General features: G+C 36.1%; 1 protein-coding gene across 1 annotated transcript in view; it reads right to left on the bottom strand.

Annotated features, from left to right (window-relative positions):
* The window catches only part of LOC122531604, a 326,339-nt gene that overhangs the window by 185,088 nt on the left and 114,949 nt on the right, over positions 1–26,302 (bottom strand). The window lies entirely within an intron of this gene.

Here is a 26,302-nt window from a genome sequence, read left to right as displayed (position 1 = left end):
CCCTCTGACCACCACAGTAAACACAATCTTCTAGCAATTCCTATGAAACGCGCGCGATATCCATCGCATTTTTCCTCACCAACGCCTCAACCGCAGACGAAAAAGAGATAAGAACACACCTGACGAGACTCAAAAGAGAAAGGTCAGGAAGCTGCACGCACACCGTCCACGTCGTGGGTGTAATATTACTTTAATTAAAACTTCCCGAGCTGCGCGAACAGCCGCGATTACGCGATTCGCGATAAAAAAAAAAAAAAGGAAAAAATACCGTGAAACAGCGAGTTCCTCGACTGTGAAACTTTCTGGAACGTCAGATCGTTCGGATAAATTCCGGCGTGGCTATCAATTTCATGGCCGTGGGTTCACGGTATCGCGGCCGTGCGAGCACGATCTGTTCCTTCGAAGAAGGGGGAGAAAAGTGTTTGCGCTGCGTTTCCCGCTTCGTAGATCGTGTTCTACGTGCGAGTGCACGCGAGGAACGCGAAACGAGCTCCGTTCGAGAAGCATTTCGATGGATATCAAGGGGTTAGATCACTTCGTGAAATATTTGTGGTAATTTTTGTGTTGCTTCGTGTTGCTCTGTGTTTTCGTACTTTCTACGAAGAGATGAAAACGGAGGGAAATTTGGGATTTTTAATATGTATAATTTTAATATGTATAATTTTTGTATAATAAAATTTATAAAATATAATAAAGATTATATAATTTTTATATAATAAAATTTAAATAATATAATGAAGATTATATAATTTTTATAAAATAAAATTTAAATATAATATAATAATATAATAATATAATGAAGATTATATAATTTTTATATAATAAAATTTAAATATAATACATATATTATATTTATTTATTTTACATAAATTTATTATATAATTTTTATATAATAAAATTTAAATATAATATAATAAATATAATATATTATATTTAAATATAATATAATAATATAATAAAGATTTATTTATTATATTTATTTATTTTATATAAATAAAATTATTTTATTACTATATATAATAAATATAATTATTTTTATTATTTAAATATAATATAAATACAATAAATGTAATTATTTTATTACATTTATTTTTTTTTCATATAATAAAGATTTTTATTGTATAATTCTTACATTTGATTTATAGATGTACTCTTTTACAAAAATATATTGTTCGCCTAGGATAGGATTTTTAATTTCAGCGAACTTTTAAGAACCAGATGTTTTTTTAATCTATACACAGTGATGTAAAGCACGTCGAATTTTGGCGGACCATTTAAAACTCCCGTTGCACCGGGAGCATCTCCGTGAAAAATGAAGCTCCCCATTCAGAAGCGTACAATTTCCACGAAAAAACGTTTTTCCTTGAGTACGACGTATCTGAGCGACTAAAAATATTTGGCTTCCTCCATTGTACGGAGAAAGGGAAATACACAAATATCCCTCGAAATTGATATTATTCCGAATTCACCTTTAATTCGCGCTTTTGTCGGAAAAAAATTTCAGAAGATAGCTGGATGGATTTTCCACGTTCAAGGTGGTTTAACCCCTTGAGCGAGTGAAAGGGGAACGAGGACGAAACGATGAACGAGAGGTCGAAAGACAAGCGTGGAGACTTCACAAAGCAGAGAGAAAGAGAGAGAGAGAGAGAGAGTAAAATTACAATTTCACGGGACAAGCACAGTCGGCTGAATGCCGCGCACGCGTTTGCGTTTTCATTAGGAAAAACGACGATGAGAGATGGAATGTGGCGATGTAACAGCCGTGTCAGGCATAACACGTTCACGCGCGCGTAAATCCAGAGCGCTCGGATGCGAAATATGCTAATTACACCGGTTGGACAGGCGGAGGAAAGAAAACTTGATTACAATCCGACGAAACGAAGAGGGATTCTTTTCTTTATCGGTGAATATTCATACTTTTCCGCTGGCTTGATTGTTGATATTAGCCACGATTCGGAATTCCGTTGGGGACAATAACTCTGTTGGATATTTCAGGAAACTTTCAACGCGATTCACGTAAAAAAATGTATCCCACTGTTAGTTGGGGATGAATAAATGGATCGTAGACTTGAAAATGTAGCGAATGTTGGAGTAATTCGTTTTAAAAGTCAAGTCATCACCGTTTCACAGATATTTTATCATTCCATGCTTCAACCAGTAAGATTTTTATTGTATTTGTTGGTATACCTTCTGATCACACTGAACGAATCAATTATTGAGAAGAATTTTATTCTATAATCTGATTTCTTTCTTCTTATCAACGATTTATTTATGACAAACTTGCTGGATTGTGGCGATTTAATTTATCAAATAGAAAGTGTCATTTCACCGAATGGAGAGTAATATACGAGTGTTTCTGGTTGAGATATAGATGCTATTAAGATGAATGGAAATCAAAATAGAAAATAGAGGAACGGGCTGTGGCAGATGCAAGATCGCCGAATGATCGATTCAAACAGCTTCCAAATGAAAAAGGGCCGAATTACACGGTGCGTTAAGGACGTCCTGCTGGAACATCAATCTGGATCACGGCCACCCCCCGGTAAGATTTCGATCTAACACCCTCGTACCTATTTTGTGCAACTGCATTCGATTGACGCTGTGACTCATTCCAATGTTCGTGTGAAGATCAATAAATTCTATTATCCTATACAGATAAACTCTTTTAAGCTTAAAATGAAATTTGCAAAATAAAACGAGAAAACAATCTTAAATAATTCTGTACGAAATAAAAAAATATCATGTGAATATATATATTGGGTGGACCAAAGATCACTTCTTACTAAAATAAATAAATAAATTTGCTCTGGCGGTCAACATCCGAAAGGAATAATTTTTAAAACTTAATAATGAAAAGAATCATATTTGAACTTGAATTCAATTTAAAATTAATGAAATTAGTTTTCTTTTTTGATGATTTATTAAAAAAGAAAAAAAAGTCGTGGGAAGGAACTTTTGGCCCAGCCTATTAAATACATTAAAAAATTTCTAAATTAAAAACAGAAAGAAATCTGAAATAATTATAAAGAAGTTACGATTCTTTTATATATTCTTTATAATTATATGATAATCATGATTTTTTATAATTATGTGACTGTTTCGTTTATTTAATCTACCATTGATTTCGAGATATTAACGCGTAGAAATAAATACAATGAAAATCGACGGCAAGTTATATCGAAATCGATGCGATTTCCTCCGTGTCTGACCACATATCGACTGTATCTACTGCACGAGCTTGTTCCATTATCAGCGTCTTGCGCAACCTTTCTTCTCGCATTTACATGCGAATCGCCGCGTTAAAAATGCACAATCGATCCACCTTATGAATGTTTAATCCGTGCATGAATATAAATCATCGTGTGGCGCGTCATTTGCGCGTAATAGGTGAAAAAGTTTCTGAACAGATGTTATCCGCATTGTTATCGCGCGGGGAAACTGAGACTAAATGCACAGTGATACGATAACAAATTGTTTGCCGTGTCACGTTAAATCCGATGACGCTACACGAAATTTCGCGTTACGCTATCGCAAATGGAGCATGTCAATTTCAAATCTTAACCGCAGTTGATCAAATTTCTGTCCATAGAGATGGCATTCACGCGTTGTTCAATCAACTAGACAAACCTACGTCCACAGTTATGTTTTTGATGTGTAACGTTTATCTAAAAATTTACGTATAATTTAATTTAATTTATTATTTGTTTAAAATTCCATCAAATTCTCACGTTTTCAAAATTTTTGCAGACTGGATAAACTGACCATGTTTATGCTTATGCTTCGTGTATTAAAAATTTATTATTTTATATTTATTGTAATTCTTCTAAATGCTACTTCCTCCTCTCTCTTAAAAATCTTTGAAGATTAGACTAAATTAGTCTTAAAAAGTTTCTGATAATTCTCACAAATAATTTCCCAAAACTTTCACCGTATCAATTTTAATATATCAATCGTTCCTTTCGGTAATCTAGATTAATTATCACGACGCGAATTGGAGAGCGTTCCAATATTTATTAAGAAATTTTACACGTAAAGCGCTGTAAAACCTCTTAAATCGACAACCACGTGATCTCTATCAACTGAGAAATATTTCTCATGCCCGTACACGTATAATACATATTTCGTCAAAGATGTAAGTATAGGTTGGAGACGACGCGCAACAATCTATCGAGCGAAGATTGGAATCTTTCCAACTCGAGCTGCCTCCGAACGTTCCTCCAGCGAGATTTGACGAATCTCCGATGCTTCGAACAGGAACAGTCCGCAATGCGGGACGGGTGAATCGAGACGGGACGAAAAACCCGAGGGGAGTACAAAGACGATAATGCTGATAACCAGTCGACGAAGAAAAACCTACTCGTGGCGCCTGGTTGTTTGCGTTGCTGATTGCCCAACACGCTCTCCCCCTCTTTTTCTCTCTTTTTCTCTCTTTCGTCTTCGCCAAGTTCTCACACCGCTTTTTTTTTTTTCTTCCCAATTTCGATACCGAATCGACGCTTTAACGATACACCGACGACGCCTTACGAGTCTTTGCTCGTCTATTCTACGCTCTTATCTCATTCGTGATAATAGCGCGATTATTCTTTATTAGGTATACGTGCGTATCCTTCACCGAAGCGGATGAACCATTTCGGCTAAATTGCTAGTCGAACCGCGAGAGTTCGTCAATTTAACGTTACGCGCCGTGTTTAACCACGTTACGCTGGCAACTGATTGCGGACCGTAACGAGTGACCGAACCGTATAACAATAATTCGTCGCTCTCTTCTTGAACTCGTCGGTACGATATGACTGGACAGAAATTATTGAGGAGGAATAAATTTATTATTTGCTTCGCCTATTTCGTTTTGCTTAAATATATTTAAGACTGAGGATAAATTACAATTTTGAAAGAAAAAATTCTCGACGTGCGTGGCACGTCATTTCAACGCAAGAGGTTAATATTGATGGAGGATTTCGGTTAGTCAGTGGTTACTTTGGCATCGATGATATTTAGCCGATGTTACTTATTATAGCAATTGGCGTAACAAAATATTCTACATATAAATTGTTACAATTGAAACGATATGGAAATATGAAAGAAATGATAATAAAATGATAAATGACAACGAAATACAATGAATTAAAGTAAATAGATTTATACAACAGAAATCAATATTAATTTTGATAAAAATATGATAAAGTAAACGTGTTAAATTTTGTTACAAGTACGAATGATGCATTACACAGTTAGGGAAACGAAATTTACTGACTTTAAAATTGCTCGGTGATTATTCGGGAAATGCAACTTTTCTCCGGAGAGGGAAATTACGTCATTTGGAGGAAAGTTATTGAGGATAATCCATAGGCGAGCAACAAGAAGAACAGCGTTTCAGACGAAAGTGGACCATTCTGGCATTATTCGTCGTTTGGCTCGAATAGGAGAAATAAGGAAAGTAGACAAATGGATTCCGCATGACTGGAGAGATATACGTAGACAGACAAATCTCAGGCGAGTATATACAGAGAAGCTAATTTAAAGGATATCTCTTCCAATGATGCGATATTTCTTTAAAAATTTAGATGTTTGAAATTATTTGGTTAAATAAATTCGAAACTCTAAATCGCCAAATATAATTCGAGAGAGAGAGAAACTCGAAATATTTGAAAATGAAAAATTTCGAACACGTCAAAATGAAAAACTATTTGAATATTAAAAATTTTTAAAACTCGATCGGGCGGGTATACGTAGATTGCTAATTGAATAAATACTAAATGACGCAAAATTTCTTTGAAAATCTCTTCCAAATGATACGAAATTTGGAAAATATACACAAATATTTCAATAGATAAGAAATAGAGATCCTAAATAACCGGAGAATATACAAAAAAAAAAGCAGAAATTCCAAATCGAAAACATCGTTCGAAAGTTAAAAATATTCCGAATATCCAAAGATAACAAAGTTTGAAAATCAACATCGGATACATTTAATTTAAAATTTAATATTTGGAGTATATGAAAATTTCGGAATTTGCAAACTTATAGTTCATTCGTTTGTTTATTTAACAAGTGCAAAGACAGGCTGCCACGAACAACGTCGCAACGTCTAGAAGTTTTCAATACCCTACACGAGCACGCTACTGTCTTTGAACAATGTATTTACGTTCTTCTATCGGAGAGTTTCAAAAGCTCGGCCGCTGAAAAGTTTGACGGCAAACGAAATTAAAGAGAAAAAGACCAGAGGCGGGGAGTGGGCGGCGTGTCAAGGGAGAGCTTGTAAAGGCTCGTGGGGGAGCCGAACTGGGATACCGAAACTGGTATTCTTGAAATGCAAAGGGCCCCCGCTATGCTCTCGAGGGTGAGCCTCTCGTTGAAAATATTCTTCTGATATATTTTTCCTACCCAACTTTTTTCATATAGTCACCCCCCTTCGCGCGTTCTCATATTTTCCTATCGAAAAATGAAAAATGACCGGCGAACTTGCTAATAAATCCCCGAAATTACGACTGTTCGTTGGTCGAACAATTGTGAAGTAGCTGATGAGATTTCTAGTTCTTTTTTATTTTTTCAAAAATATCTGACGTTCCTTTAATATTTGTTTAAAATTACGAATTTTATCGTTTCTGATATATACGAAAAGATTAAAAAAATTACTCGAAGCTGAGGAACGATATTTAAGCACAGAAACTCCACTATTGTTATAAATATGATCTCCAGCAACGGACGATACTTTCGAAAAATTCCCGCTTGAACTCCACTTATTGCACTTTGAATTGTAACGCAATTGATGGACGATTCAGAAATTATTGCTCGACATTTCAAACTGAAAATTGCAAAAGAGGAGAAGAAAAAGGGAAAGAGAAGGGGGGAAAAAATTCGATAAATTGCATCACTAGCCATATTACGATTATGCCCATATTACGATTACCCCCCCCCCCCCCCAATTCCATTATCAGCCGTGAAGTACGAGCCATCCACGCTATCTTCTCTAATACGATCAAAAACCAACGTCAGTTCCCCGGCCAAGCCAACAAAACCACCAAACACGTAGAAATAAACAATGGAGACCGACAGACACGCGTCCCTTTTACAGCCACCACCGTCGTTTCCTGTCTCGTAAGTTTCCTCCGGTGTAACTTGTTCGAAACAGATAGTCGCGAGGCACATGGGACTCATTGGAACCGGGTTTGAGCCTCTCGTGTATATATATATATATATATATATATATATATATATATATATATATATATATACATATATATTTCTCCGTTTCTGCGTTTTTCTCGCAGCGTTTTTCATTCACCACCCTCGCATGGACGCCACAAAACACAGCCTGCTCTAAACGTTCGTTGGTGAACGTACGATATTCCCTTAGTGTCCAAAGCCGGGAAAACAGAAGGTTCGAACCGCGGCCAAACATATATTATTCACAGATGTGCCGGACAACCTCGTGTTCCAGCGTATTACGTGTTACTTCGTGCGGGTTAAGTCGTTGATTGTCGGCTTGATGTTCACTATCGCGAGACAGTCCAATTTTGTGGTATCGTTCGATTGAACAGAGGACGACGGTGGCGATACTCTGTGAATTTCTAGAGTTCGACGGGACAAAACAGCGTGCAACATCGTGCAACACAGATTCTTCAAAACTGTGCGATTTCTTTTTTTTTTTTTTTTTTGTATATTTTTGTTATATTGAGCTTTCGAACGAAATGTTAGGGGATTTTTATCATTTAACCGAGATACTCGATAAATGGCGAGGAAAAGTCGTACTGAAAAGGGGGAAGAAATCAACAAGTTCCAAAGGGAGAGTTTGATCTTCCAGATGATGGTAGATTTAATCAGGAGAAAAGTTTCTCTATGTTTCTGTGTCTGACTTTTCTGCGCCTCTGCGTCTGAATTTGTACAATTTTCGAAAAGAGATTTTGAAAAAGAAGTAACTTCCACCAATTTTCAGAAAGAAGTTTTCCCAAGAATTTATATCAATTATTTAAATTAACGAAAATTCTTCATTCTTATTAATACAATTATACACATTATCCTGATTATGCATATATTCCCAATTATGCATATAGAATTACACACAGTCCTTGTACATATTGTTAATGTGCACAGATAGGCCACTGTTGCTGGTTAAACGAAAGTTGCAGAAGACAAAGAACGTAAACCTACATTTTTTGTACATCACGAACACGTCAGGGGAGAAACACAGACAACCAATCGATAGGGAATAACGGGTAAACGTGAACAGTTTCTCGATCGACGTGTTCTTATTGGAATAATTTTTATCGCAGGCCCCAGCGGAGTATCAGCGTTCGTTCTCATTCGTTTTACGGATATTCCACGTCGTTGAATCACGGACGATCGAACGAAAGACGCGCGCTACTTGGGATAAATAGTTTCATGCGGCTTGTTAATTGCAGAGATTCAACGGTATCGATACTGTTGGAATAAAATACTGCCAAAACAATACGAAATAATAATAATCATGAAGAGGATTTGTATGAACTATATCGAGAAATTTCTCTGTCATAACTAAAACTGAAAAAAAATCGCACGTTGCAATTTAACTAAAGAGAAATGAATTTTAGCAAAATGATAAAAATTATCAATTGATAACTTTTGTTAGATATAAAACAGTGTATTGTTTACAGAGACTTGAATGATTCTTCTTAATATAAAATAAATTCTTCGTCAATGAAAACTTGTATATATATATATCCTGTTGTATTATAAAAACTTTCTATTTCCTTTACTTGAACGTCTCTGGTGGAAATTTTATGCTTCACTCGTCGATAGTTCTGGTGTTAAAAAAAAATGAAAAAGAAAGTAAAAACAAAAATTGATAATTACGCGCGACTGTATATTATTGCAATTTTAAATGAACAAGATTTTTCATTACGAAAAACGATCAAGTAGAAATTTGCGATAAAAACACGTTCTTACGCAATAACGTTTTTCAACTCGGAAAGAAATAAACTTTATCGCTCAGCCATCATAAAAAAAAAAAAAAAAAAACACCTTTTTCGAAAGAAAACAACAAAGAAGGGCTGGAACTTATGGATCGTGGCTTAGAGGTGCGATGTTCACCTTTATACCAAAACCAATGATTAAACTTTCGACAGAGAACAGTTTATCACTCGTTGACGAATGTAGTAAAATTTTATGTTTACAGAACAGAGTAACAACACGAAGGACAGTTTCACGAACGTGATTGTGAAAGGTACCATGCTTGTGAAATGTGTTCGATGGAGTCGCTGAGACTCCCAGAGACAACACGCTCCACTAGAAACATTATTAATCCCATAAAACGTAATGGTACGCTGCTCCAATCCTGCAGCGCGGTGCAGTTTCTTAATCCTGGAAAGAAACGTATCGGTGGAAACGCTTCCATAAAACGAACGAACGAACGTTACCTCGGTTATCTCTTTCGACTTGTTAAATAAATTTGTTCGCAAGAAATCGAATCTACCGCCGCCTCGGTTTACGCGAATCGAGTATCTCGTAAACCGAGAGAGAGCGCGAAAGAAATTAATTTCCAAATGGAAGCTGCCGTTGTAGTCAACTTGACTGAAATTTCATAGACTTCGCGGCACGATCGATGGGGGAAGGAAATCGAGAACGTGAAACTGAGAATTTCACGGAATACAGAACTTGCGAACTAAGAACTGAGAACTGAGCGCGACCCAGGGTATCGATAAATAATACGATGGAGGCTATTTTCACAGACAGAGAGAGAGAGAGAGAGAGAGAGAGAGAGAAAGAGAGAGAGTTAAACAGGTAAAAACAGAAGGAACTTATTTGCTGCAATTTTAACGAGCAAGGAATATCCAAGAGGCAGAGAGATGACGTCGTGGAAACGTTTCAAGGATCGATGGAAAGGAAATTAAATTCCATAAATATTTTTCTCGTTACGTTTCTTAACTGTTCTAATCTTCCAATTAAACAGTTTAAATCTCTTGATTTAAACAGATACACTAATTCGTCGTGAAATTTTCCAACAGTCTATTTCTTCAAAATTACAATCAAAAAATGTATGTTTCCATTACATAAATTATCTTTACAATGCTCTGACTCAAGTTCAGTTAAGAAGACGAATCGAATTTTCTGATATTTTTGTTGGAACAATTAATAAATTTCTTATGTAACATTTCAGTTCCCCAACATTTAAGTCAATTACTAAATTCAATATTTCAGTCATAATAATTGTTAAACTCCTTGTGTAACATTTCAATTTACCCAATATTTAAGTCAATTACTAAATTCGATATCACAGTAATTCAATACATTAATTACCAAATTACCTAAAATTTCTATGTCTCAACATACTCAACTTCCTCATCAAAATTCTATTAACCACTTGACGATACAAATCTTTCCCCGGTGCATTTCGTTCCGCGCCTATTCAAATCCCTTCAAACAATAATTCAAACTTTCGCGCGCGACAGGCTCGTGAATTTGAAAAGCCGCGAGATTTGAGAATAAAATTTCAAACTTCTCGTAGATACATCTAGAATCCGATGGTACGAAACTGTCCGGAAACAATTTCTATCCGGCGTAGCGACTTCTAATTCCGTGGAACAAGAGCGAGCGATGTTCGCGCGCCTTTTTCAACGGATGTGGCGATGCTGTTATCAGTTCTTACAGTCGAAACTTTGCCCCCCGTTCGTCGGCTTCATTGGCAATGCAGAAAGTTTGCCGCGGAAACTGAGTCGTTCCGTGAGATTCGGGATACATATGTACCATCCGACGATCGCCGGTTACACGGAAACGGTGGCATAACCGCGATAGTCGAATTGATTCGAGAAACGGCGACATAACACGACTGAAAGTGGCGGCTTTAAGGCCGCCGATTTGGAAGAGAAACCGTTGGAAATCATGAGATCGTCGAAAATTCTCGATTCCTGCTGTGTGCACTCTGTCACGAAAGTTTCACGGCACTTCCGACAACCGTGAGAGCGATGTGAAATCTCGAGCGGAGCAAAGTGTTGAAACTGGTATCGCTGCCAAAGGAAACGCGAGATTTGTTTCTCTCGAGATTTGTAATTTCTGTGGATATTCTTGGGATTTCCTTAAGGAAACTTGGAAACATTGAATGGGAAGATTGAATTTTGTAATTCTGATCTGCGACAAAATAGACTTTTATATAGACAGGTTTAGCGTAGTTAGTATTGTAGAAGATTAATTGAATCAAATTTTGTAATAATCTATGTTTTGGGAGGAGTGAATTTTGCAACAACCGTGCTGTTGAACAGTACATAATTCATTGAAATTAAAGACTCTTGAAGATTAATTGAGTCAAAAGATTGAATTTTATAGTAATCTATGAAAAAAGTTACGTAGATAGATTGATTGTGACATTCGTACTGTTGCAGATTAATTGATTCGAGTGATTGAATTTCGTTTGAGAGGATCGAATTTTGTAATAATCCATGAAGAAAGATAAATTTATAATGTAGAAAATTAATTCATTCGAAATTGGATTTTTACAATTTTTATTTTTCTGGGTAATAATCTATGAAAAAAGTTATACAGATTTATTGTGACATTCGTATAATTGAAAGTTAATTCATTCGAAATATTGGATCTTGCAATAATCTACGTCTAAGAAGACTGAATTTTGTAATAATCTATGAAAAAAGTTACGTGGATAGATTTATTGTGGTATTTTTGCTGTTGAAGAGAGATTAATTGAATTTCGTTTGAGAATTTTGTAATAATCCATGAAGAAAGTTATATAGATAGATTTATAATATAGAAAATTAATTCATTCGAAAAATTCGATTTGTACAATTTTTATTTTTCTGGGTAATAATCTATAAAAAAGGTTATACAGATTTATTGTGACATTCGTATGATTGAAAATTAATTCATTCGAGATATTGGATCTTACAATAATCTACGTCTAGGAAGAAATTTGAATTAATTTGAATTGAATCTTGAATTTTGTAATAATCTATGAAAAAATGTTACGTAGATAGATTTATTGTGGTATTGTTGCTGTTGAAGATCAATTGATTCGACTTCAACTGAACATTTCAAGATTTTGTATTGTTCGAAAAATTTAATAAAATGCCATACGTTCTGGATGCTGACTGTTGGAAAGTAAAGAAATAAAAATAAAAATTAAAAAGTGGAAGCAACGGACGAAAAGCAAGAGCACGTGCTGCACGTTCTTCCTGTCGTGAATTCACGCACATCTCGATTTTTAACAGTCGATGAGAGAGCTCAAGGGAGAATGGGAGAAGCGGTGCGTCGTTAACGAGAGACCGAAGTGTCCTCGTGAGATTTTAGGCCGTGTTAATGAGAGGAAAGTACGGTAAATAGAAACGGCCACACTTCAATCGTGAGGGACGAAATTTTTCGTCGCGAACTTGCTCCGAAAAACGTGACAATTCGATTTCTCGTGTCGTTATTGTCACCCTGACTATGAAATAAATAAATGTTTCTCTACCTAGCGAGGTAACAATATTAATTGTTAAAAAGATAGATAAATATCGTTCCTGTCGTGTATCATTTTAGAATAAATGAGGCAACATCGAAATTCAATTTAAATTACATACAACTTACGTAGTGCGTAAATATAAATTAAAATGTAATTTCATATTTGAATGTAAAAAGAAATTTGGCTCGAGAGGCACGTCTGACGTAACGATGCTTCACGCAACCTGAAACACCATGTGGTGATCGATATTGAGGCACAGATACCTTAATTGAACCAGTCACGAGCAAATACACGAATATAACAATGAAAGTATCGTAAGAGAACTATTAAACACAACAGGAAAACATCACGATCTCTCGACAGGACAATTTATATCCAAAAACACGCTACGCGACTACAATAACGACGCGAGAGAAGACAAATTACCGCGCAGCGCGTGCAAAAGCCTGACCTACCACGTGAAATCCACGGAAACAATACACCCACGGTAGCAAATCTACTCGGGGAACATTCATAACACCGCCGTCCGTTGTTGCAGCCCGAGCACACGCGCGACACAACCGTACAGGGTGTGTAACGCAACAGTCGCGTTCGCTCGTTGAAAAGCTCGCTGCAAAGGAACCGGTGTCACGAGTCACTCACGAGCGTCATGGCTCGCGAACAAGCGAATAACCCACGTGTTCCTGCAACACGCCTCGAAACGTGTCTCGCAGAACCACGAACGAAGGAAAATATCATCTTCTATCCCTCGATTCGTCTCAATCTATCCAACGCTTATAAATAGATAGAGTTTTACGTTTCTGACAGGGAGGGAGACAGAGACAGAGAGATAGATAGATAGAAAGAGAGAGAGAGAGAGAGAGAGAGAGAAGAAACGACACTTAACCTAACAACAACAAGTCGAGAGATCGGACGTGCGACGAGGAGAGCATCGATGACAGCGATCCGTGAACACGCAAACGTATGTTTACACTCACACGACCGCACGCGAGAGGCCGACGAGGAGAATGAGTACGTGTGCGCGGTGGCGGAACGTAGTGAGGTCGTTAGCTCGTGGACGATAATCGGCGGTTCATCTGGAGAAATGGACTCACCTTTGGCGCGGAGGACGGGACCGGAAGGCAGGAAGAGGCAGGCTGGCGGCACAACTGGAGCCGGTCCACGGGCTCGCACGGTGCGGACGATCTCGGACGACTTTCACAGGTGTGTGTAAAATCTCCGAAGACGCGGCTACGCCGCTCGAGTGATCGGTGTGGACTGCAGAAAAGCCCGCAGATGATATCAGAGACTTAGGGGTGACTGCATGACATCATCGCCGGCCAATAGCGGCGAGGCCGGCGTTGCGCATGCGCCCTGCCTCGAGATGTCGCCGCGCCGGGGTGTCTTGCGATATATCGCAATCGATTGCTCAACTTCGCGCTACCGACCGCCGCGACATCTCGCGGCGGCCAATGGCAGGCTGACGTTTGAAACGACGCGGGAAAGCGGCGGACAGATCGACGAGTTTGAAAATGGAAATTTGGACGGAGAACGAAAGTGAAAAGTTTGTGAAATGGATTTCGCGACGTGCAGTCGTGGGAAATGTCAGGCTTTTCGCTTCGAATTAATCCTTTGGTTGATCGCGTTGAACCTTTTTTGCAAATCAAATTCACTGCTGCGGGAAATACTTCACACAGAAGCGAGATAATACAATTTATTGTTTCTACCATTACAGTGGTAAATCCCGTTGAAGGAGATTTCTTTTTTTTTTTTGTAAATTAAGCTCTGTACAAAAGATATGTTGGCTTACTTTTCAAACCGTGAACATTTAGTGAATGTTGATGATTCTGTAGCAACTATCACTTCTACAGATTGTAATATTATAATAATATTATTATTATATAAAACTATGCGGTGCAGTAACAGACTATGTATATAAATATCAACTAATATGTATATAAATTTGTAATATAAATATATATTAATTTTTATGTCATTTTATGTTATTTTTTTCAAGTATTATTATATACATGCAATAAAATTTTTATTTCAGAATAATAACAATTTGTGAAACAAATTTGTGGAAAAACATGATTTGCAAAAGGTCAATGAACTCGATCTGCGAAAGACCTGCAAAAAGAATTAATTTGGAGTACGAAACCTGTATTGTATTGGTATAAAAAATTATGTATAATCTTCAAAAAATATTGGACTTCGATGTAAATTAATTAAAAGTATTAGAAGAATTTAATTTAATAAAATGATTCAAAACTGTACTAATATAATCTGGAGATATTTGTTTAGAACAAACATGTACACTCTATGACCGCTTGCCAAAGTAAATTTAACACGAAAACTAATCGACAAACTGCATAACTCACCACGACCACCGATACCTATTAGTTGACTGTACTGACAATAGTTTCAAGACGATGTATTTTCGTAGAACTATTACCCCAGTGAACATACATCAACGTGCCACTCTCTGAAAGCGAATCATTAGTAACTGTAGAACCTAACGATCGATATTAGTATCTTATATTTTACAGTTTTATGGAATTATATACGATACTGATGCGATTATTTGTGAAATTCTTCACCAAAAGGTGAAAATGAAACTTTGTCAAGCGTTCGATCATTCCATGGATTAAAAAGAAACAAAAGTATTAAACAGTGAAATAACAAACGTGTAGTAAAATGGAATACATGAATGGCAGATATTGCGTTGCGTAAGGTCGCCGGATGTATTAGGCTCTTGAACGCGACTGTTTGAAAAGCGGACATCTCGTTACACGCCAATAACGCGAAATGCCGGGCATCGAATCAGAAAACGTCACCAGATTGGATAGGTTGTCGTTCCACTAGGTGGACGAAGTTAATTGCCGCGAATAGCAATTTCTCGCGCGACGCGCGTTTGACGCCGACTAGCCTTTCGCTTAACGCTGGTCGTTTACCCCAGCGGCGTTACACTCGCGGCATGAATATTTTTTTCCCCCCGCGATAAACGCCGGCGAGGAAGACACGGCGCGCGCGTTTTATGAAAAAGCGATTTTCGGCCCGCGCTAATGACACTTTCAGAAACTAAACCTGGCGAACCTGAACTCCTTAAACGGCCAGCGACTTCTCCCTCTGGGCGTTTCACCGCCGAGGCCGTGATATTTAACATACTTATACTGTGTTTTAAAAGACTCGTAATCCGTCTACGCGAAAGGTCGATAATCGTTTTAGCAGCCTTTCAAATCGTTACGGTCGATGGAATTGAGATAACTGATAAATGCCTTGAACTTGAAAGGCAATACATTTCGAAAGTATCGAATTTCAATGGAAATAGCAACTCTAACGAAGCTGGAAAAATTCGAAAAATTCATAAAATATAAAATCCTTCGAAATGTGCACGTACGTAACAATTTTACCTGTAAATTCTTTACGTAAAAATATAAAAATTGAGAAAAGGTCATAGTTGGAATCAACGTGAATCGAGCTGAAAAGCTACGGACCCGAAGAGAAGAACTCGCGATAGATATATGCGAAGACGGCGAATTACCAAGGTATACCTGTTGTTTGCAAAAAAATGCACGATTGTAAAGATTCGCGAATATCGTGATACACGGGGTCAACAGTTCCCTCCCAAATTACCAGCGCTCGACCTGGAAAGACGGGAAGTTTCGCGGAGAACAGCCGTCTTCCCACGTGGTTCCTTTCTCCTCTTTCTATGCCCGTGGTACAGAAGCACTCGACACGCTTTTTCAACGGCAATTTCACCTTACCATTACAAAGGAGCCTTTTGTGTTCAGGTGCACGATAATGTTGTCTTCCGTGCGAACGTTGTTCGCACCCTATACGTGTACCAATCCTACGTACATAGGTGAATATGATGACGTCGCATATGAGACGAACGTTCGACGCGGCAGGAAGAACGCCGCGTAACGCATATCATCCCTGGGAATAATTTTGCATGTTTTGACGGCGTCGTGAGCGGGAAAGAAGCTTACGCGACGTCTGCCAAGAATAATGCTTCAGTCGAGCTCGACAACATGGCCGTATGTTCCTGTCGGGTTGCGTGAACTTGTTTTCTTTGGTGTTCATCCTGCAAGGTATAGGTGATATACAATAGTTCTTTTAGAATTTTACGATTACATATACTTCTTTGGTAGAAACTTTTTAATTTTATTTTACTTTATTTTATTTTACTTTATTTTATTTCACTTTATTTTATTTTACTTTATTTTATTTTACTTTATTTTATTTTAATTTATTTTATTTTATTTTATTTTACTTTATTTTACTTTATTTTACTTTATTTTACTTTATTTTATTTTATTTTACTTTACTTTATTTTATTTTATTTTACTTTATTTTATTTATAATTTGTAATTATATTTACTATAATTTGTAATTTATTTGCAAGTTAATCAGACGAGGTAGATTTCGAGATGTTGTATCATTGATTCCCTTTTTCTCAGATACCTGGATGCTTGACATCCATAGACTTTACATTAATTTTTGTTTGAAATATAGTTTTATGAAAAGGTGAGATATAGCTTTTAATGGTCTTCAACACTTCGGTGGAATGTGCGAACTTTTTTGAAGTTACATTTACAAAGTTCTTCCATGATCTTGGTACGTAGTCTCGAGTGTAGTTTAACTTTGAGAGGTTGTGTGCAGCTACGATATTGCATGACATCAAGTAACGCCTTTCGCATTTGATGCTACTTGCATAATCTCTTCAAGTGTAACGCTATTTCTTTCCAGTATTTCAATTTAAAATTTCTAGATATTTCCCGTACTTGAAATAAAAAGTAATGTATAAGTATAGCACAGACTCTGACTAAGAAATAATATACCGGGTGAGTCATCTAAGACTCAGTTGAAATATTTTCGAAACGATTCATTGTATCGAAGAATGTTTTAGTCGTAAAAGTTGAATGGTTTCGAAAGGTGCATTAATTTATGTAGTTGATATTTTTTAACGTTGATGCATAGAAGGACAAGTTTGTTTTTTCAAGTGAAATTGTATATTTTTTAATATACACTATTCTATTCGATTCACTTCAATAGTCTCTATAAAAAAAAAAATTTATACCGAAAAATTATTGGTTCAAGATATAACACTCGTACAGTGCAACGTTAAAAAACAAATAATTACATCAATTAATGCTCCTCACGAAATCACTTAACTTTTTAATCTAAAACATTTCTGGACAGAATTCATCGTCTTGAAAATATTTCAGCTTCCATACACGCACAAATATACATAAATAACAAATTGAACAAAGAACTCCCTCGGTAATAGCTCTATCACTTAAAATGATACAACTACACATTCATTTATTCCAAACTAACTTAATAACAACAATTTCAACAGCAAAGTCTTTGAACTTTTCAATTACATTTGATTTCGTGTTAAACTCTCTACGCGGATTATTTGCCAAATAATGGAAGCTATGGTGGCACTGTGAGAGTATCGAAAAGAAAGAAAGAGAAGTGGAGAGGGAAAAGAAACGGGAGTCAGCGTATCGCGACGAAAAAGAGGGAAAGCTACGCATTGGTTTCGTGCACATCTCTTCGAATACACGTCACAAAGAGGGAGAGAGCGCGTTCCTTCGATCCTGACGATCCCTACCCCGCCGTGCAGAATAAAATCCTACACAATCCCGATATTTCCCGGATCGGTTTGCATTTCGCGACTTTGTCTTTGAAAGCCCGAACGACAGGCCCGCCTGCCTCGCTCTCGCGTATTTATGAAACGAAAAAAGAAGAAAAAGGCGTGCATGCACGCGTGTACACATGTTCGAAGTTTGTTCCCTTCGGAGCGTTCACGAAAGAATGGTATGAGGAATGGTCGAATTATGCGACATATTGTAGGACTGCTACACTACGTTCAGCCTCCGACATGCTCGCGCACCGGAAAAAGCTTTTCCATCGACGACGGGTAGAATTGTTTCGACTATCGAGCCGCTCTTCGTTCTCCTTTTTCGTTTTCGTTGGACAGAAAGAAATTGGCCGGATATTAGCATAATTATACGTTTCGAGAGTGGCACCTTTTTAGTAGATTTACAATTAGCTGATACGATAACAGTGTCTTTAAATGAAAAACATTAGTGAATGGTGATAATAAAGATGGTACGTAATTTTGATTTTTGAATGCGACTTATCTCTTGGATCTACGATTCTGAATCTGAAATATTTTATTTCAATAGTTATATGTTTAATAGTAGTTTATTGTATATTAGTAGTTTATATATCGGTAGTTTGTTATATAATAGTAGTTTAATGGTAGTTGTATGTTTATTTCAGTAGTTATATGTTTAATAGTAGTTCATATATCAGTAGTTTATTATATAATAGTAGTTTAATAGTAGTTGTATGTTTATTTCAATAGTTATATGTTTAATAGTAGTTTATTATATAATAGTAGTTTAATAGTAGTTGTATGTTTATTTCAGTAGTTATATGTTTGATAGTAGTTTACTATATATTAGTAGTTTATATATATGTACTTTATTATATAATAGTAATTTAATATTAGTTGTATGTTTGTTTCAGTAATTATATGTTTAATAGTAGTTTATTATATATTAGTAGTTTATGTATCAGTAGTTTATTATATAATAGTAGTTTAATAGTAGTTGTATGCTTATTGTATCAATAAATGTTAAAATAGTTCATTATATCACATGTTTAAATAATATATAATGTAATATAAATATGACAGCGATGAAATATTATCGAACAAAATAATTGTAACTTTTCAATATGAAGGTATTCACATTTATAAAGATATTGCTACATATATTACAAATATTAGAAATCGAAAAATGACAAATATCCGTACGATCAATGTAATATTTGTTCATTTTTATTACCATTTTTATTACAATTCGTCGATGAAATATTATAACTATTAACAAAATAACTATTAACTTTCCAATGTGACGTTGAAAATATACCGACATAGATTTCAAAGATATTACTATACAACATGAATATTATAAATATTCGATGATACATAAATGATCGTACGATCAATAATAATTGTAATAATTGTTCATTTTTACTATCGCGCGTCGAGCCTTCACCGATGAACGTTGTTCATCAAGATTCTGCTCCACTTAATCTCCGCAAGATTGATGTTGCAGAAACTTTACATTGGAAGGTTCGCTCAATGAAAACCTTATTTCCGCCGTCTCACCGTCGAACAGAACGGAACTGCTCGGGCTGGATTGAAAGCAGACGCGATGACTGATTCTCCTTTACAGCAAAAAAAAAAAGAAAAAAAAAAAGAAAGAAAAGACTGGAAAAAGGAAAAGATCGATTACGTCCAATAAGAAGGGCTCAAGAATACGTACGAATCAATCACTGCAGCTAGTTTGGCGGATTAAGCTTCACAATGCTGTCCTATCGTTTGTATCGATCGAGGAAGGTGTACGACTGTACGACTAATCTCTCTTCGACGAGCAATTTCAGATAAGCGAAATCACGCGTCGATACATGTAACATCGAATTTTTAGGATAATGTAGTAGTGTAGGATATTTCTGTGAGTGCAAATCACTCACCAAAAATGTCAACAGAGCGTTGAAAATCGAAGTTTCATATAAAACCTATTAAACGAAAGTTACTATTTCCTGTGTTTTTTACGAATGTTATTGAAAAGGTGATAAAATAACTTATTGGTGAACATTAATCCTCGCGGTGTAATAATTTAAAAACATGTCAACAACTCTCTGAGAACAACAAAATAAATAATATAATAACATTATTATTTTAAATAACAGAAATAATATAGTATTATTAATATAATATTATTCTAAATAAGTAATATTATATTATTATTATTCTAAATAAATAATATAATATTATCATTATTCTAAATAATATAATAACAATAATAATACTGTGTGTGTAATAATAACGTTAACATTTTTCTGAGAACAATGATGTATTCTAAATAATATAATAATAATGTGGAATAGAATAATAATGTATTCTAAATAATAATGTCACTTCAATTCTAGTCACTTGTATTGAGATATAACACTATCATGCTATATATATAAACAGTGTTTATTATATTATTACACTATATATCCGCGAAAATGAATGAATCTGTTGGCTCTTTTGACGTTAAAATTTAAGGATTCTTAATAAAGGATTCTTGCATCATCATTTGGCGAATTATTCTGAGGAAACAAATTTAATTGATATTATTCATCAAGCAAGGAACACATACGATCACCTACTCTTGTAATATAACGATTTTGATACTGACTCGATTAACGTGCTTACGGTGCAAAATTGAATCTAATCTCACATTCAAGATCCCCTAAGACTGTCACGTTCGATGTTTATCTGCGCGGCTAACACAATCGATACAAGAATTCCATACTGCGCCATTATATATCTTGGTCACGAGAATTTCGATCGTTGCAAAACGAAAACAAAAATATAAAGAGTGTCTGTGCTGGATTCATATACCGTGACATAAATCTGTAATACTTCGTGCTTTCGTCTGTGCACTTGAAATGAAAGGAAAAAGGGAAACGAAGATAATTTTTCCTCGTTGGAGAAAGAAAAAGAGAGAAAAATGGCAAACATCCGCTCGAAAGCTTTTCTCTCGATTCCGCGAAGCTTCTCTCTCGAAGTTACATTCCAATTCACTGCCGGAACTTTCGAACTGAACTCTCTTTTTTCCAATCCATTTCGAAAAGCGTGGAACATGTACACTTTTATACAAAAAATACAATCGATGTACACTCAGCGAAGAATTATTATCGATCCTTTAAAATCCAACACGACGATACTACCCCTGTTGCATTGTATATTGCATTGCTATATTATATAGTTGAATCTTAACGTATAATTTCTTGTGTATGTGTATAATGATACAAGTTCTTTTCTGGAAAATAGTATTTATAAAATAAATTTATAAACATTTATATAGTAAAATTATATTTTTTCTGGGCATTTTCGCACCTCTGAATCTTTCACAAACGCATGAAAACTCGCGCATATGTACAAAGATATAAGTTCTTTTTTTGGAGGAAAATGCTATATGTGTAAATGCTATATAAGAAAATACTGCATAAATTTATAAACATTTATATAATAAAATTATATTTTTTGTGGGTGTTCTCGCACTTCTGAAAACGCATGAAAACTAGCGAATATGTACAAAGATATAAGTTCTTTTTTAAAAGAAAATATTGTATAAATTTATAAACATTTATATAATAAAATTATATTTTTTGTGGATATTTTCACACTTCTAAATCTTTACAAACGCATGAAAACTTGCGAATATGTACAAAGATATTCTTTTTTAAAAGAAAATACTGTATAAATTTATAAACACTTATATAATAAAATATTTTCGCACCTCTGAATCTTTCGCAAACGCATAAAAACCAGCGATCTATTAATAAAAACTAATCGACATCCATACTCAATAATTTTACGAATAATTTTGCTTTAGCAAATGCTAAATTAAGAACATGCATTAAGAGAAAATAACAAAGAGAGGAAATATATACGTCTACGTTTAAGTAAGTAGCAAACTGAGAGAGAAAATAATAAAAAAATGCAAAGGCAAGTGCTCGATGCTCGAATAAATTGACGCTCCTCCGTTAGCCACGGCATCGAGCCACAATCACAAGCTTATTTCGTTAACTTCCCTCGGTACTTCCGCACCTTCGCGCCATTTCTTCCACCCCCTCCGAGCTCAATGGACCAGCATCTCATTATGCTATTTCGCGGGCTGGTTGAATGCAGTTGCGCGAACCTCTCTCTTCACTGACCCGTTAAAGAAGGACAATCGCTCGAAAATAAGATACTCGTCGAGAAGGACAATCACTCGAAAAATAAAACACTCGTCCGGAATTATTGCGCGGCGAGGTGTGGCGCGCGAGCACGAACAAAGAGGTCTCGAACTCACCGCCGACCAAACGATTTGGATAAAAGCTTCCGAAACATTGAGATATACAACGTGATATATATCGACGTTCGTTTCTCGACGTCTGAAGAGCGCGATGTATCACAGGGTATATCGTGACAGCTCGAAATAACGCGAAGAATGAAACGAGGGAGGTTGCGTGATCCTGTCAGGAAATTGCGCAAGTTTCGCAATGTATGTTCTTAACGACATTATATCAAGTTACGATCTGTTTGATACTGTCTTGTTCTGTGGCAAATAAAGCGATCGAAATTGAGTTGCGCGTAATTTGAAAAGTACAGAAACTACAAAGAAGATGCTTAGATTGAATTCGAGAGATGAAACGATCGAGATCGAGTCTTTTGTAATTTCTTCATTTCTTCGTTTGACTGAAATTAGGACGATGTTTAAGTTAAATTAACGATCGTTTGATACGTCTTGTTTTGTAGCAAATAAAGCGATCGAAATTAAGTTGCACGTAATTTGAAAAGTACAGAAAATACAAAGAAGCTACTTAGATTGAATTCGAGAGATGAAACGATCGAGATCGAGTCTTTTGTAATTTCTTCATTTCTTCGTTTGACTGAAATTAGGACGATGTTTAAGTTAAATTAACGATCGTTTGATACGTCTTGTTTTGTAGCAAATAAAGCGATCGAAATTGAGTTGCGCGCAATTTGAAAAGTACAGAAAATACAAAGAAGCTACTTAGATTGAATTCGAGAGATGAAACAATCGAGATCGAGTCTTTGTAATTTCTTCATTTCTTCGTTTGACTGAAATTAGGACGATGTTTAAGTTAAATTAATAATCGTTTGATACGTCTTGTTTTGTAGCAAATAAAGCGATCGAAATTGAGTTACACGTAATTTGAAAAGTACAGAAAATACAAAGCTACTTAGATTGAATTCGAGAGATGAAACGATCGAGATCGAGTCTTTTGTAATTTTTTATTTGACTGAAATTACGAGGACGGTATTTAAATTAAATTTAACGATCGCCTGATGGAAATGCGGTTCGCTATTATTTGTAAATGCAGAGAGCACGAGTTACAATTACGGTGTTGCGTCACAATATCACGGAGGAGAGCTGTTGCACATGCTGTGTTTGAGTTACTTGAAACTGTGCTTTATGCAACATTTTCGCCGAACGCCGCCATGTGGTGCAATTACGTAGCATTACAAATTCAGTACTCAAACGATTCCATGTTATAAAACACGCTGCCCTGAATAATCGAGTCGTACATTACAAAATAAACGCAACGTAATATCATTAATAAATAAACGAGCCTTCCAACAATTAATGCGCTAATGTTTCAAGTAAACAGCAACCACGAGTGATCAATACTTGATCGATGCTCGAAAACAGTCGTCATAAATCACGCGGAAAATGCCGAACGAAATTCTTCGAAAATTTCATACACGTTTTTCTCCCTATTTCCCTACGTTCTGAATCTCTCGTCATTTTCGCCAACATCGTTCCAGACGAACAGAATATTAACAGAACGACTGTCGTTGTCGTAAAACTTGGAAACAACGCGGCAACCTAACCCGGGAAACGCTGAATATTAAATTCAATTTGTTTCCGCGTTAGACGCGGCGCAACGCCGAGAAGCGACGCGTGTTTCCATCTCCACGGATTTACATAAGTGACTTATGGTCAGTGGGCATTAGCCCTGCACCGGAGGGACGGCCCGCTCCTCGGGTATCTTTGATGTGACGTGTTCGCATAGGGATTCAAATGAGGGATGGTCGTTATGAGGCTGGGTGTAGAATATCATACGCGTGCGTTCGTATTTGGTTTCGTGGCGCGCGTGCCTGCTTCGCGAAACGGGTGTCTGTGTGCTTTCGTTACACGGCCAGGAATCTGAGAACGAAGGAACATAAGAGCGCGTGGAACATGACATCGCTCCGATTTTTGTTCTGGAAGCCAAGGTGTGACTTCTGTTTCAGAGTGATCTCAATTTCAATTTCATCGTTCTGATTGTTATTAATCATCGAGCAGATTCGATAATGTCCGATATCAATTTCCTACGCTGCCGATAATAATCGACGTGATAATTATTAAACTGGCCATAAAACGATACTCAATGAAGCTAAAATAACGATATCGATAGCTGATGCGTAGAAACGTCACCAGAACGCAATACCCGCGTACTTCAATCAATACACTGAATTATTCCGTGATTTTATTAAAACGTGAATTAAAAACAGAATTAAAACGAAAGAAAAATATGATATACATATACAGGGTGGGAAGAAAAGTTTGTCCGTGGCTATCACAGATCGATTTGATAGAAACGCGTGTAAAGAACTTGCCTTGAATTTCAAGGTCGAAAATTTTTTCTGCTGTACTCTACTCATCACGAAGGTAAAACTTTTCTAAAGAACCTAATGGCTCTCTTGAAAAATGGCAAAGAAGTTTTTTAATTATTTTACGTGTGTTCTAACAGCGACTTTATGGTTCTGGACGCATGGACGTGTAATTTACGTAATTTTCGTATTAGGTTTCACTAACATTTGATTTATCACAGTTGTAGCATTAACATCAAATGATAAAACTAATTCTTAATATTATTCGAAATATAAATATTACATTCCCATGCGTCTAGAATTATGAAGTCACTGTTAGAACTCACACGTCCGCAGTATTAAATGATTTAAGAAACCACTGTATACCACTGATTCAAAAGTGACTGCTACAAACTAATAATAAAACTAGCTGTTAACATTATTCGAAATATAAATATTACATTTTTGCGTCTAGAATCATAAAGTCACTGTTAGAACTCACGCCTCTGCGGTATTAAATGATTTAAGAAACTTCCACACCATTGATTCAAAAACGACTGCTACAAACAAATGATGTTAAAGTTATTCGAAATACAAAAATTACATCTCTGCGTCTAGAATCATAAAGTCGCTGTTAGAACTCACGTTTAGAACTCAATTTTCATACTAGGTTTCACTAACATTTGATTTGTTGACAATTGTAGCACCAGTGTGAGTCTAAATAACCAAATGATAAAATTAACTGTTAACATTATTCGAAATATAAACATTACGTGTATAGATATCCACATGTCCAAAATTATAAAGTCGTTGTTAGGACGCACTGTTATGATTAAGAAACCTTTTTGCCATTTTTTAAAAGACCAGGAAAGTACGAATCAAAAAGGACATACAAGTGCAGTTATGAAGGATCCACAGGTAGTATAGCAATGCAGCAAGTATTGTAACATTTCTATATCTACAAATTCCGGAGCGGAAGTCTCGTCTTGTTCGAAAAGTTTTACAAAATTGTAGAGTATAATTTCCAATATATCCTCACACACACACAACAGTCTAGATAACAGCAACCATCACTGATATAACACAATTATGAATATACAACTTCCAGTGTGCCATTCCATCAAGGTGTAATAATAACCACTCGATACTATGAAAATTTAATACCCAACTAAAAGCGAGCTAAGCGTCGAATCCACGAGTGGTCGTAGCATTCGAAGCAACAGGGAACGCGACCCACGAAACGTAATCCGAGATTTCACGCGAAGATTATCAACGATGACTGTCGCATGAGGGTAGACCAAAATGGAAGCTGCGTAACGAGGCAGCCCCGCCACGGAAAGGGGTGACTGGCTCCGCAGCGGCCAGTTACAATTTTTCATCCATAATTAACTGTCACCATCGACCGGTCAAGTAATCAAAGTGGAAACAGAAATCCGTCACCGTCGCACATTGCCGTATTATTCGACGTGTAACCTGAACACAGCATCCTTAACCGTTATCCAAAAATCCCATACGTCCGCATAAATTTTCTAACATAATCTCGTTTGCGTGCATGCTAGAAATCGCATGTTTGCACAACGTAGCAGGCCTTTAGTCTTCACTCACCTATTTTTTTTTTTTTTTTTCTTTCACGTACAATTTTTTTTTTACCTATAATACCTATAATACCTATTTTTTTTTTT

Source organism: Frieseomelitta varia, unplaced genomic scaffold (assembly GCF_011392965.1).
Source record: "Frieseomelitta varia isolate USP_RPSP 00005682 unplaced genomic scaffold, Fvar_1.2 scaffold_137, whole genome shotgun sequence".
NCBI lineage: Eukaryota > Metazoa > Arthropoda > Insecta > Hymenoptera > Apidae > Frieseomelitta > Frieseomelitta varia.
Note: the sequence above shows the minus strand (reverse complement) of the source record. Positions and strands in the feature narration are given on the sequence as shown.